General features: G+C 42.2%; 1 protein-coding gene across 3 annotated transcripts in view; it reads right to left on the reverse strand.

Moving 5' to 3' along the window:
* cacna2d2a (calcium channel, voltage-dependent, alpha 2/delta subunit 2a) overlaps positions 1–12,544 on the reverse strand; it is a 143,630-nt gene that overhangs the window by 55,417 nt on the left and 75,669 nt on the right. The window lies entirely within an intron of this gene.

Raw genomic sequence — 12,544 nt, forward strand, 5'->3', positions numbered from 1 at the left:
CAAGGTAAACAGCTCTCACAGGAGAGAAACAGAAAAAGGAAAATAATGTAAATTTATGCAATTGTGTTACACTATTTTGTTCTAATTACCAGCTAAAGTTACCAGTCACCAGCTGAAGCCCCAGATTCAGCCTCTTGCTACCAAGCTCCCGGCCTCTATCCCTGGGCAAATACCCAGGATGTTAGCCTCCCTGCCGTCCTCTTCTCCTCTGTACTGGCGTCCTTATCTCCCACAGAGGCAGGCGTAAGGGCGGGCAGGGGCTGCATGCAGTGAGCAGCGGTCGTGGGGCCTGCCTCATTATCATGAGGAGGCTGGCTGAGGACGCGCTCTCAAGGGCACCACAGTGACTGACTCGGCCTCACTGAAGAGGCTGTGGTCATGGTCCGATGAGGGAGGATGGCTGACAGAGAAATAGAGAGAGTCTTACACATGATTTACTCAGTCTGACTTATTCTTTCAAGCCTCGTCTCTACTGTTCTTTTTGTCCCTTGCTTGCTTTCACCGTTTTGCTCTTCAGTATTTTCATCTCTCCTGCTGCCTTACACACATGCTCACTGCATTTGTTTAACTTATTTGCACAAGTATTCCTTTTCTCTGTCAGCCCCCATCTTTTTCAGTTCCCTTCGGGCATGAGAGCCTCTCTACACACTATGACTGGGGTCTTGGCTGGCCTCCAGTCCTAATCAGAGAGTCAGTCATCAACTCAGCTCAGTCCCTAACAACTCACCAAAGAATCACAGTATGATCAAAACTCACACTGACATCAAAAACGGGAAGGACCAGCCTAGACGCAGCTTGTGTCTTTGGGTAATGAGCATGGACAAGATAGAGGAGGAGCAGAATCTGCCTCCTGACACATATCCTCAACTTACCAGCACTCCCTCTGCCTCCCCAACTCTGTCAGAGAGATCAGGAGTGAGGACGGAAAGGAAAGGAGCTGAGTGGAGGGATCAGGCCGGATCGTTCAGGGAGTACATTGGGTTAAGTTGGAGGGTTAGGATGGAGGCTGAGGTCAGGGTAATATGAAGGGATGAATTGAGAGGAGAGAGATGAGGGGTGGTAGTGGTGGTGGGTGCAGTGGGGAAAGAGCTTGCCAGTGCTAAAAATAGCCCCTGCCTCTGCAGAGAGAGAAGAGGAAGAGAAAGAGAGAGAGAGACTGTGGCAGAGCAACAGCGTTGTTGTGTCTGCCAGCAGGATTGATCTGGAGCCCAGTCCTGCTTAGACTGGTCCCTCGTTTCTAAAGAGTTTACTCTCACTACTGCGGCATTACAACTCATTATTCAGGACTGCTTCCTGTAAATAAACGCTTGGTTCCTTGCACCCAAGGGACACCGTCCAGCAGCTTTACCCAAACAAATAATGCACTCAAAAAAACATAGCACACATTACTGAAGAGAGAGCTTATTGAGAGGTCTAACACTGTAGCGCCCTTGTTTACACTTCAACATTGCTTTCATTTCGTACCTATACTTGATTACTGCTCTTTAATAATAATCATAATATAACATACAGATGGGTAATAAATGAAAGGAAACATATATGAGCAGAGAAACGCATAATGGATGCAGGTGCTTCAATAGTCCACAAAGGGTACTGCATTTTTTGATGAGCATGAAAATATTTGAATTATTTCAAATATTTGAACCCAGTTAAAAACCAATTCAAGGTTTTGGATGGACATGTTAGACAACACTCTCATCCACCAACATTATATGTTGGTTTTTCCTTTTATTTGTCAACCATCTGTCATTGGTTTCATGCCTGTTCACAAAGATAGACAGCTGTGTTGACCTTAATGTTTACCCAGTACATATCACTTACTTGTGCTAAACATGCACATATAGCAATATACCAAAAAAAATCCTTCTCCAACCAGAAAGTCTGGATGAAAATAGAGGTGAGAGCCTTATCCAGAGCCAAAAAAGCTACCTTTTGGTCAAATGACAAAGAAGCATACAGCACCGCCAGGGCATATTTTAAAACGTCCAACAGACACTTGTTTCCATTCCACAATTCCACTAGTCTAGCCTCCAAGTCCTGGCTCCACTTTTGGAAACCAAAATAAAAGCTGACATCAAGGAGGCAAAGTGGAGATGCCAGAGAGAGACTGTAGAGAGACCTCAACACTAACAACACCAAAGATACGTGACAGGCTACAAAAGCAGGAGTGCCTCCCATCATTTGTGAACTTCTGGGCCCTAAAAGATCCCTGGCTGTGTATTAAAAACATATGCCAATCAGGTAGTTAATGTTAATTTTTAACATATCAGTGTCACAGGAAAGTTTTCCCACCTGTGTCAAGACAGCCACCATTGTCCCTGTACCTAAAGAGTCTGCAGTATCTGATCTGGTCTAAATGACTACCGCCCTGTGGCACTCTCCACAGTGCTTCGAGAAACTGGTTCTCCAGCACATAAAGAACAACATCCCTATTGGCCTGACCCTCACCAGTTTGTGTTCTGAACCAACAGATCCACAGAGGACGCCATTTCCACCGCCCTGTTTTCACACACCTTGAGAAAAATAACACCTACATCAGAATGCCGTTTGTTGATTTCAACACAATCACCCCCGTGAAATGCAACATTCTGGAAGTACAACAATCTGCAACTGGATATTGGACATCCTCACAAACAGACCCCTCCACTCTAGTGCTCAACACCAGAGCCCCTCAGGGCTGTGTGCTCAGCCCACTCCTGTTCACACTGTACACCGAGGACTCCATCTCCTGACATGGAGACCACTCTGTTGTGAAGTTTGCAGATGACACCGCCACCATCAGCCAGATTTCAAACAATGATGACACTTCATATCAGGAGCGAATCAAGAATCTTGCAGAGTGGTGCACAGAAAACAACCTACTGCTCTACCTCAGCAAAAAACAAGGAGCTGAGTGCTAATTTTAGGGAAAAGGAAGCAAAGAGACACACCTCTGTTTACAACAGCGGAGCTGAGGTGGAGCAGGTGAACAGTTTTAGGTTCCTGGGAATCAACATGGTCATGGTCATCTCACATCTCCACCCTGGTTAAGCACACTCATAAATAACTGTATTTCTTAAGGAAAATTTAGAAAGCAAAATTGCCATGCCAAGTTCTTTTACAATGGAGCCACAGAAAGCCTCATGACTGGAAACATCACAACTGGCATAGGATGTGCACATCCCAGGACAGGAGAACTCTGCAAAATCAAATTATATTTGTTGTTTTTACTAGTAGCATAAAGGAAACTACAACCTACATTTCATTACACAAACTTGCATTGTAAAATGACAATTTAATAACCATAATCATGACGTAAAGTACATCCTTAGTATCAGAAGCATTAGTGCCACTTAATGCAACCATTTTTTCCTCTATTTATCATCTACAAGCAGTATATAAGCATTTAATAAATGGGTTATGACATATAGTAGTAATTGTAAGCAGATATGCGGACATTTTAAGTGTTGAAGTACAGTATTTGTTAGCAATGAAGACATATTATTGCAACAGTTTTTACTGCATTTCCATCATTGATACTTACTGGATTGAGAATAGTAAGTATTTACTGATGGTATTCATTACTAATAATACCAACAGTACTACTGAGTAAAATAATAATCTATTTGTAACCATCACAATGACAACATATAAACTGCACTTATTTGTTGTCTTTTGCAATATGATGATAATATGAACATATTTACATAAGAGTTACTCTGATCTTGTTTATGAATGCAACAACCTCTGCCTCCTCCCACACACTCTGACACACACCACACAGACATTCACAGAAGAGAGGTGGCTCCATGTGGACGAGTCCTAGGCCACCATGACCCTCTGAGCAGCCCCCAGGGTAGCATGGCCATCTGCTGTGGCTGGTCACAGGTCTCTACAGGCTCAGGGTCTGGGTTAAACACACATCTGATACCATACCAAGCCAGCAATTATTCCACACTCGTCTCTCTCTCGTGCATCCTGCTAGTGCACACATACATATACATAACTGCATACAATCACATACAGTATGCACGTGTTTGTGATAGTATATATAATGTGCGTGCACAGACAAGGCAGAGCGTAAAGCCTCTCACACACCAGATGAACAAAAAGAAACACACAAAGTCTGAGAAAGTCCCACTGACACAAAGTGCTATCAGTAAATTAAATCTATCATGCTGAGTGGACCAACAAATTCCAAACAGGAGACAAACACTGAGGTCAGGTGATGATCTCCAGCCCCTCCCTTACATCAATCTTCCTCCGTTCATCTTTCCTACCCTCCTTTCCCTCTCCTCACTCTTATCTCAATCTGCTTCCTCTCTCCTCCTCCTCCTCCACCCTGCCCTGTCTTATCTTCATCTTTCCCAATCTCTCTATCCTCAATACCAGCCTCCTCTCGCCAATTTCAGATTTCAGCAAAAGCAGCGGCGCGTAGGTTAGATGCCTACTGTTGCTATAGAAACCGCCCCTCTGCTCTAGATTACAATGTGACTTTGTCTCCTTGCCAGGGCTACAATGTCTGCTCATTTTTATGTCTGACCAGATACATGCCTGCCTATCTTTTGTTTGTCTGTACGCCTGTCAGTCTGTCTGACTAGGAGGTTGTTCCTCTGCCAATGTGTTTTCTTGTCATTGGTACGTGCTCCATGTTATTTTAATGTCACCCTTTGCTTGTAGTTACACATTTAAACTTCAAAATATCCTTTCAAGTGAAGGTCGGAGCCTTTAAAGCCCCACATTTCTCAACATGTGAAGAGGACCTTGACAGATGATTGATCCGGTAAACCACAGGTCAACAGTATGTGATTGAAAAATGGCTGGTACATAAAGGCTGTCATATGTAGGGGCACGTGTAATGACTGAGTGTGGATGCTGGGACTAAATCTTCTGAATTTGAATCTGTGAGCTCTCTCAATGGGCTGGTTGAGACAGGTTGACATTTGAGTGTGAGACAAGCGCTCCATCATGGGTGGGGACAGATTACAGTCATATTCATATCTCCTCTGGACACCTGCTAATGATTTTATAATTACAGAACACACTCTGTGCCTCTGCCGAGCCCTGGGGTGTGCACACAAGCATGCAGAAACGCACACACACCGTCTCACACACGCACACATGCACGCGCGCACACATGCACGCACACACACACACACACACACACACACACACACACACACACACACACACACACACACACACACACACACACACACACACACACACACACACACACACACTGCACCTCTCTCCTGGCCCCGATAGTCTAGCAATCATTCGTAGCACCAGTTTCCCTAATGGAAGCTGACATTATATCAAACACAATAAAGGATTTCATTTACTGCTCTTCATTAACCCACGCACATCAGCCCATAAGGTACACACCGACACACATACTTGCACACACACACACACACACACACACACACACACACACACACACACACGTACACAGCTCACTTAGTGTGAAAATGCAACTAGAATAAAGAAGGAAAAGCTAAAACAATTTGATGTGCTTGCAGAAGAAGAACTGCTTACGTAAATTTTTAAGGAAACCTGTTATGGGAGCTATACGTTCTAACTCTTCTACTTATCTCCTCCACTCCAATCTCTGCTCTTGTCTCTATCTATCTCTACCTCTGTCTTTCTGTTTCCACAGCATCCTTATATCCCATCTCTACATGTCAAATGGTATGAAACTCAAGACGTTGTGCTGAGACCTCTCCAGTAAGAGGGGGAGTGCAATCCTCCAGGCTAAGCACATACCCGTACACTGACGACACAACACACAGGTACATTATAATCTAGACATGTTGATTAAGAAATGACTGACATCCAATTTCATCTGGAGAATGAGATGTAAAGGAAATATATACACAAGGGCATTGCTACTAAAAGGAGAGATGTCAAAATGAAATCACAGTATGACATCAGAAACAAATTTGTTCAGCTCATTTCCTTTAAGGTTATATGGCCCACAGGTTTGTGCAAATGTCAAAAGGTGAGCTCATTAAATATTCTTTTCAAACAGATGTAAATTAATCATACACATGTAGAAATTTGTCAGAGATCTAAAAGCTCTTTTACCACTTTGATCTTGAATTGCAGGGGTTGGCTGTGAATAAAATATGAATTCTTGTTCTTTGGGGGGACCTTTTTGATTCAGGGAATATTAAATTCTATCCTTTAATTGATGCAAGCATATTGCAAAAAATACAGTACTCTGACTAAAAATGATTTTTACTTGTACTTAAATTTCACTGAGAAATAATTGGGGGGATTATTTTATTGCAATTACTTTCAATTATTTAACATGTTTTTAAAAAATAACACCGCTGTATTTTTTTTACTTCCTGCGGCTGCTGACCTATGACCTGTGACGACATTGAACCACCAACCTTCCTGGCTAAAGATGGATAAGGACAAGTTTTACGTGGAAGTTTTACTTTAAAAAGATGCCCGACCGATCTCTGGAGAAAACAAAAGTAAACTGCACAATTTGCAAAATCGATTTAATTACCACAGAAGTAATTCATCTTTGACATACCACCTCAAAGCAAAACAACATCTACACTGCCGCAGTGTTGTACTTGTGAGCAAACCTGTAAGTAAAAAGGTAACTAATGCTTGGACTAACTGTTACCAAACATAGTAGAAGACGACAGACTTAGAGAAATTTGAATTGTTTCGGGTGACACCTCTTATAATCTACTCTTGAGAGGAAACATCATGTCAACATTACACACTTTGTATGAAGGCCAGAGGGCAGGGAGGATGAACATATTTGAGCAAGCAAAGGACGTCACTCTGACAGACGACCATTGGACTTTTTACTTTTTGACTTCACTGATAAAGAACTAAAGCACTAAATGTGAGTAAACATAAGATTATATTCTAATTTAAATATAATTTGCTTGTGTTGATTCTACATTAATTCAGTGATTTTAAATTTTTTATTATTACAAGCTTCAGTCTTATTAAGGAAAAAAACAAATAGCAGCAATTTTTTTATATTGATCGACTGCACTAAATACAACCTTTTACTGTGTTGCTCTCCTGGCAGCAGCAGTATAATAAACTAAAAAGAAAACCATCTGATACAACAGTCCACCAATAAATCCTTTCTTCATGAAGATTATAATGTTTTTTTTAGAGAGCTGTTGGTTGATTCATTCAACTTTATGGTCATCTCAGAGGCTTTGGGTGCTGTTGAGTTGTACAGTGTTATAATGAGAGTCAAGAGTCTACCCTAATTGATATTAATGGTGATAAAATATAAGGAAAACCTCTCAACCTCTAAGATGATCATAACACACAGCAAACCTTGGATCAACGAAAGACTTAAATTTGGCCATTAAAACAACTATTTATTTTCATGATCTCCATCATAATCGTTCAGGTATACAAACTCATCTGGCCATAATGATGAACTAAAGCGAGAATATGAACAATAAAACAACAGTTAAAAAGAGAAAGAAAAGACACACAGATTGTTCTCTGATGATATCGCAATGCATTTTAAATGCAGATAGAAGAAAACCAACTCTTCAGAATTAAATGTAACTGTACAAACTGTTGATATTAATAAATGCATGACACGTTTTACAATACAAGAGTATCTTTGAAAATAAGTTGATTCTTGGGAGTTTCATTCTATATCTAAAAGTTTATTTATCAAGCACCTCCGTCCTGGAAGAAGCCATTTGGTGCCCTGTCACATCATTTTACAAATAAATGCAGATAAGCTATTTGAGGTGTCCGGTCTGAAAAATATGGATGTTGTCTTAACCACTGAAGGTCACTAAAATGCCTCTTTATAATGTCAAGTCAATAAAGAGTCAACCAGCAAACTGGAAATTAAACTGTTGGCCTGGAAGACAGAGAGAGGGAGAGAGAGCTATTGAGCTAGAGTGAAACTCAGATAAAGGAGTGCCTTGGGCGCGGCTGCCTCCCTCTCCCTCTCCCTCTCCCTCTCTCTCATTGGCATGCTCTGCTTCTCCAGGCTTTTAAGCGATTAGGGAGCTGCTGAGACCATGGCGTCCAAGCATAGCTCCATGCAGATGTTCATTTGTATGCCAATAAACAAATGTGCCCCCAGATTAAAGCTCCTATACACAGTGCAAATTCAGCAAAGTGAACGCCATTCTCCATGCACATCTCATCAATGTCTTCCTCCTCTTCAGACAGAGCGTTGTCTGCGTCTAACTGCTCACTCACTTCAAAGACTCTCATAAAGATGGGCAGCAACCCAAGAGATACAAGGAGGAGTGAGGGAGGAGAGGAGTGAGGGAGAACAATTGAGGAAAGAGAGTCTTGATTATTGTGAAATTAAAAATGCATAATTTCAAATATATTAAGGCTACATATGCCATGTTATATTTCATGGCCCCAATTTCCCCCCCATCAATCTGCAATTTCTGCTCTTTAAACGTCTCTTTGTAAACATCCTGCAGGTCACAGATTCCCATTTTTCTCTTCTTTTCCTCCCTCCCTCGCTTTTTTTTCTCTCTCTTTCCCATCTCTGCTATGCCGTCTCTTTCTTTCAGAGCCCGACACTTCCCCTTGGTAAAAGCAGTTAAATCAGTCTGTGAATATTCCAATCCTGCGATAAGGAAAGAAGGCTTTGTCCTGCTGCACTCTGGGTAATGCTGCTCTCCATTGTTGGCTGACAGGGCTCCATTGAGGAGCAGGTTTTAACGCTGATAGCATCACCACACTGCATGGACACAGTGCCAGATAAAAAGCCTATCCAACATGACACACGCATGCCAACACCTCCCAAACAAGCCCCCAATCTGATCATCAGAGGGGAAGCAGGAAAGAGGTGCTGTAACACCAAATAAAGACAAATAAGATAAACAGGCCATGGCAATATTAACGCTATCATTGGATTCCGGAGGGATTTGATAAAGCAAATGCAATTATCTATGTCTAACATTTTTACAGTATCTGTCGCTGGGATGACCAATCACAAACAATCTGGTGCTCGGTCTGGACCTTCCTGTCCAATCACACTGTGGCTCGGTATGACACTGGAGCTCCACTTATCTGAGCAAAATGTTTCCAGGTTCCATTTTTCCTGGAGGGCTGAGCACAGCTTTTCATTTCACTGATGTTTTTCAGCCATTTTACCACTGCTAGTCCATGGAGTCCTGAAAAGTCACACCCCCTCTTTACAGGCTGACTGAGAGTGGCCAATCAACAATCAGCACCGGCCAAAGGAAACCTGTTATTTTCGACCCTGTAATCATTTCCATCAGATGCCTTGCTGTCCCTCACAGTGATTTGAACATTCAAATGACAAAGGGAAGCCTGCTTTAAGATATCTGCAGACAAGCGCCAAGGACAGCAGGGACAGAATACACCCAAGCAAACACTAAAACCCCGAGCAAGCATCTCTCCTCTGCTACAGCATAACCAGCCTGTCACCCCTCACAAAATGACAACCTGACCACTCAGACACATCACTTTCCTGGAACACTTTACTGGATCACAAGGAAGCTTTGGACATAAAATGTATAGTTTCTTTTCTGCAGACCTCCATTTATTTGGGATGAGACAATATAGGCTAAGAAAAATGTTCAGAATGATAGAAAAGCAACAAACTGTCATATTTTATTACGATTTTTGTCTGAACTTATTTAAAGAATGAAATCAATTATTAAATTGATCAGGGATGCCCTGATGGCCTAGAGGTTTTAGGTTACAAACCATGAACCACAATGTGCCCGCTGACGTTATTGTTATGTTTCCCATCTCTCTCTCATTCTTAATGAAATGCATTAAATAACCCAAAAGAAAGGTAATTGATTAATGTTCTGTTAATAAACAAATCAATTTATCACCTAATGACTTAAGCTCTGAGACAATATATGTCAATGTCCAAATCAAAAAGGAGAAAATATGAAAATACAGAATACTCTTTGTTTTCCATCAGTGTGTTTTTACTTCTCTGTGTTAATGACCCAGTTCTGACCAGAAGGGCCTTTAAAATAACATTTCATGGGTGTTGGCCATCTGTTGAAATAGGAAAATCAAGGTCTGCATCGTGGCTCGCTGGATTTCTCTGACTATTGATTCCCATCTCCTGTGAGGCAGGGAGATCGATCAGTGGGATTTAGACATGGGGGCCACTCTCTCAACCCTCCCTCTTGGCTAGCACGCAGCATCACAGTTGGCCAAACTCCCACTGAATGAATGCTTACTGACGCACCTGCACTACTCTCCTTCTCTGTGTTCTTTTTAACTCAGCATTTCTTGTTACCTCTATCCCTCTTTACTTCAGTGTTTCTTTCATTCCGAGTCATCTTAGACTTCACCAAATGTCCCCCTACTCGAGTGTAGAACAGCATGAGTTTTCAAGAGGTGTCTCTTGAAGCAGCAGAGAAACATTAGGGGTGAGATGTGGCAAGAAAGACACAGAAGAGGGAGTAGAGAGAAAAGAGTTGGAGCAGGGAAGAGGGAAAAAAAAAAAGGAGAAAAGGACATTTCTACCTTGGAGAGGACCACTTAAACAAATTACAGCGGTCTGCAATCAAGAAACTGAAATTACCAAACTGTTGGGTCACCACAGCAACTAAAAGCCTGATCAAAGCTGTGAGCAGAGCAGCAGTTGATAGAAAGTAAAGGGAGGCACCAGGAGAAGAGACGACAGCAGAATAGGAGAGCTCATGAGGAGGGAGAAACAGCAGTCCAAATGGTAGTTTAAGGTGAAATCTATATTGACATCATTCTAACTGATCAAATGTGACTTTCTGTGATCCACACAGACACAAACATTAAGCTTTCTCTCTCGGTTTGGCGTGTGTGTTAGCATCCATTGCAGATGCATCTTAGTATAAGTAAAGCTCGCTCTAGTATCTACTGAGACGCCCACATCATCAGATACATTTGATAGGGAGGAGGCTCTGCTAAACTGTAAACTGTGTAGGAATTTCTCTCCACATAGCCCCTCCTCATTTCCTTCCCTTCCAGTGGCGAGCAGATGGAAGTCCGTTCCATGGCTCAGGATTCAGTGATAACACTGTTTATGAGTTCCATTACGTGCTCGGCAGGCTGCGAGCACTCTGTCTCAGCGCAGACATAAGGAAGTAAAAAAAAAACAGCTCACAATGAAAATAGATGCAGTTTATTTGTGATTATACAATGTGGCTATGCTTATCAGTGTTTGAAATAAGCACTGCACATTTAAAAAGGGCTCACATAGCTCTCCTCCCGGGCCTCTGCTATGGAGATCCTTTAGAGTTCTGGTTGTTGTGGTACTGATACAAGACAGTTGGCAAAATCTATTTTATTTCTGTATTTTTCAGGAGGTCTGCATCTAACTTTCAAAATGAGGGACAGATATGGCGTTCAGGAAATACAGGAAGATTTAAATCGCTTCCAAATAGACAACCACTAGCTTGCTCTATTCATATTCTCCTATTGGTTTAGCTCAACTAACGACAATAGAGAGAGGGAAAAATGTCACAATTCAGCAGGAAAAAATTTGCCAAGAAATACTAAAATATATGTGCTTGGACAAATGGTCCATTCCTGCCCGTTTCAGTTAATCCAGTGAGAGATGAAAACGGGGTTTGGCAAAATTTCCAAAAGACAAAGAAGAGTGGAAACAACATAGAAAATTAACATGTTGAGCGTAGAGCGAGATGAAACAAAGCCAGAGTGAGGCGTCTCTTCATTTCTGTCTATTTCACCAGAATCTGAATTTCAATCTGTCAAAGGCAACCGTCATAAGACTAATGTATTCTGTGGCTAATGGAGCTGGTAGCTTCGAGGGCTGGGCTGAGAGTCGCCACAATGATTCTCACTCATTTCCTCTGAAGGGCCAATTATCTCAAATAGAGGCATTATGAAAGGAGCTGAACTTGGTCAAGTGAACAAACCCTTGCAGCTCTACCTAGCGCCCCTAGCACTTAAGGTCATTCTACACCTCTGAGGGGACCTATTGGGACTTTAGGGCAGGAAATGTGGCTGAAAAAAAACTGGACTTGTGTTGCTGCCATTGATCCACACTAAAATACGTGAGAACAAAGTGGGAAGAAAGAATTGGCAAGAGATGACTTGAGAGAAGCGCAAAGGCTATCAGCACTGGGAGGGCGAACACTGTAGGTGTAGGCTGTGCGGTGTATGAATTGTATTTGTAGCTATTACCAAGTTACAGATGAACATACATGTGCGAAGAGCAAGAAAGAGGTCACGCAAATACTACTGGGTTATGTATGAGAGTGGGTGGCTGAGTGGAGATGAAGAGAGAAAGAGGCATAGGGAGAAGAAGAGATTGTGTTGTCCTATGATGAAAGGCATGATTGATTAGAGAGTGATGATTGCAGTAAATGGCCTGGAAGATGGCTCCATCTCTGTTTCCCGTTTTCTCCGTCTCTTTTACCTTCTTCCCTCACTCACTTGCTTTCTCACTTACACCTCTCTCTCCCTCCATGCCTCTCTTTGTCACCCCCCTCTCCCTGGTTTCATCATGGCAACCCATCAACAGAGTGCCTCTCTCTCCCCTAATGGTACAGCTATTAGCACTAATGCATTTCAAACATACAGCAGCTGCCAC

The sequence above is a fragment of the Dicentrarchus labrax genome, unplaced genomic scaffold, assembly GCF_905237075.1.
Source record: "Dicentrarchus labrax unplaced genomic scaffold, dlabrax2021, whole genome shotgun sequence".
NCBI lineage: Eukaryota > Metazoa > Chordata > Actinopteri > Moronidae > Dicentrarchus > Dicentrarchus labrax.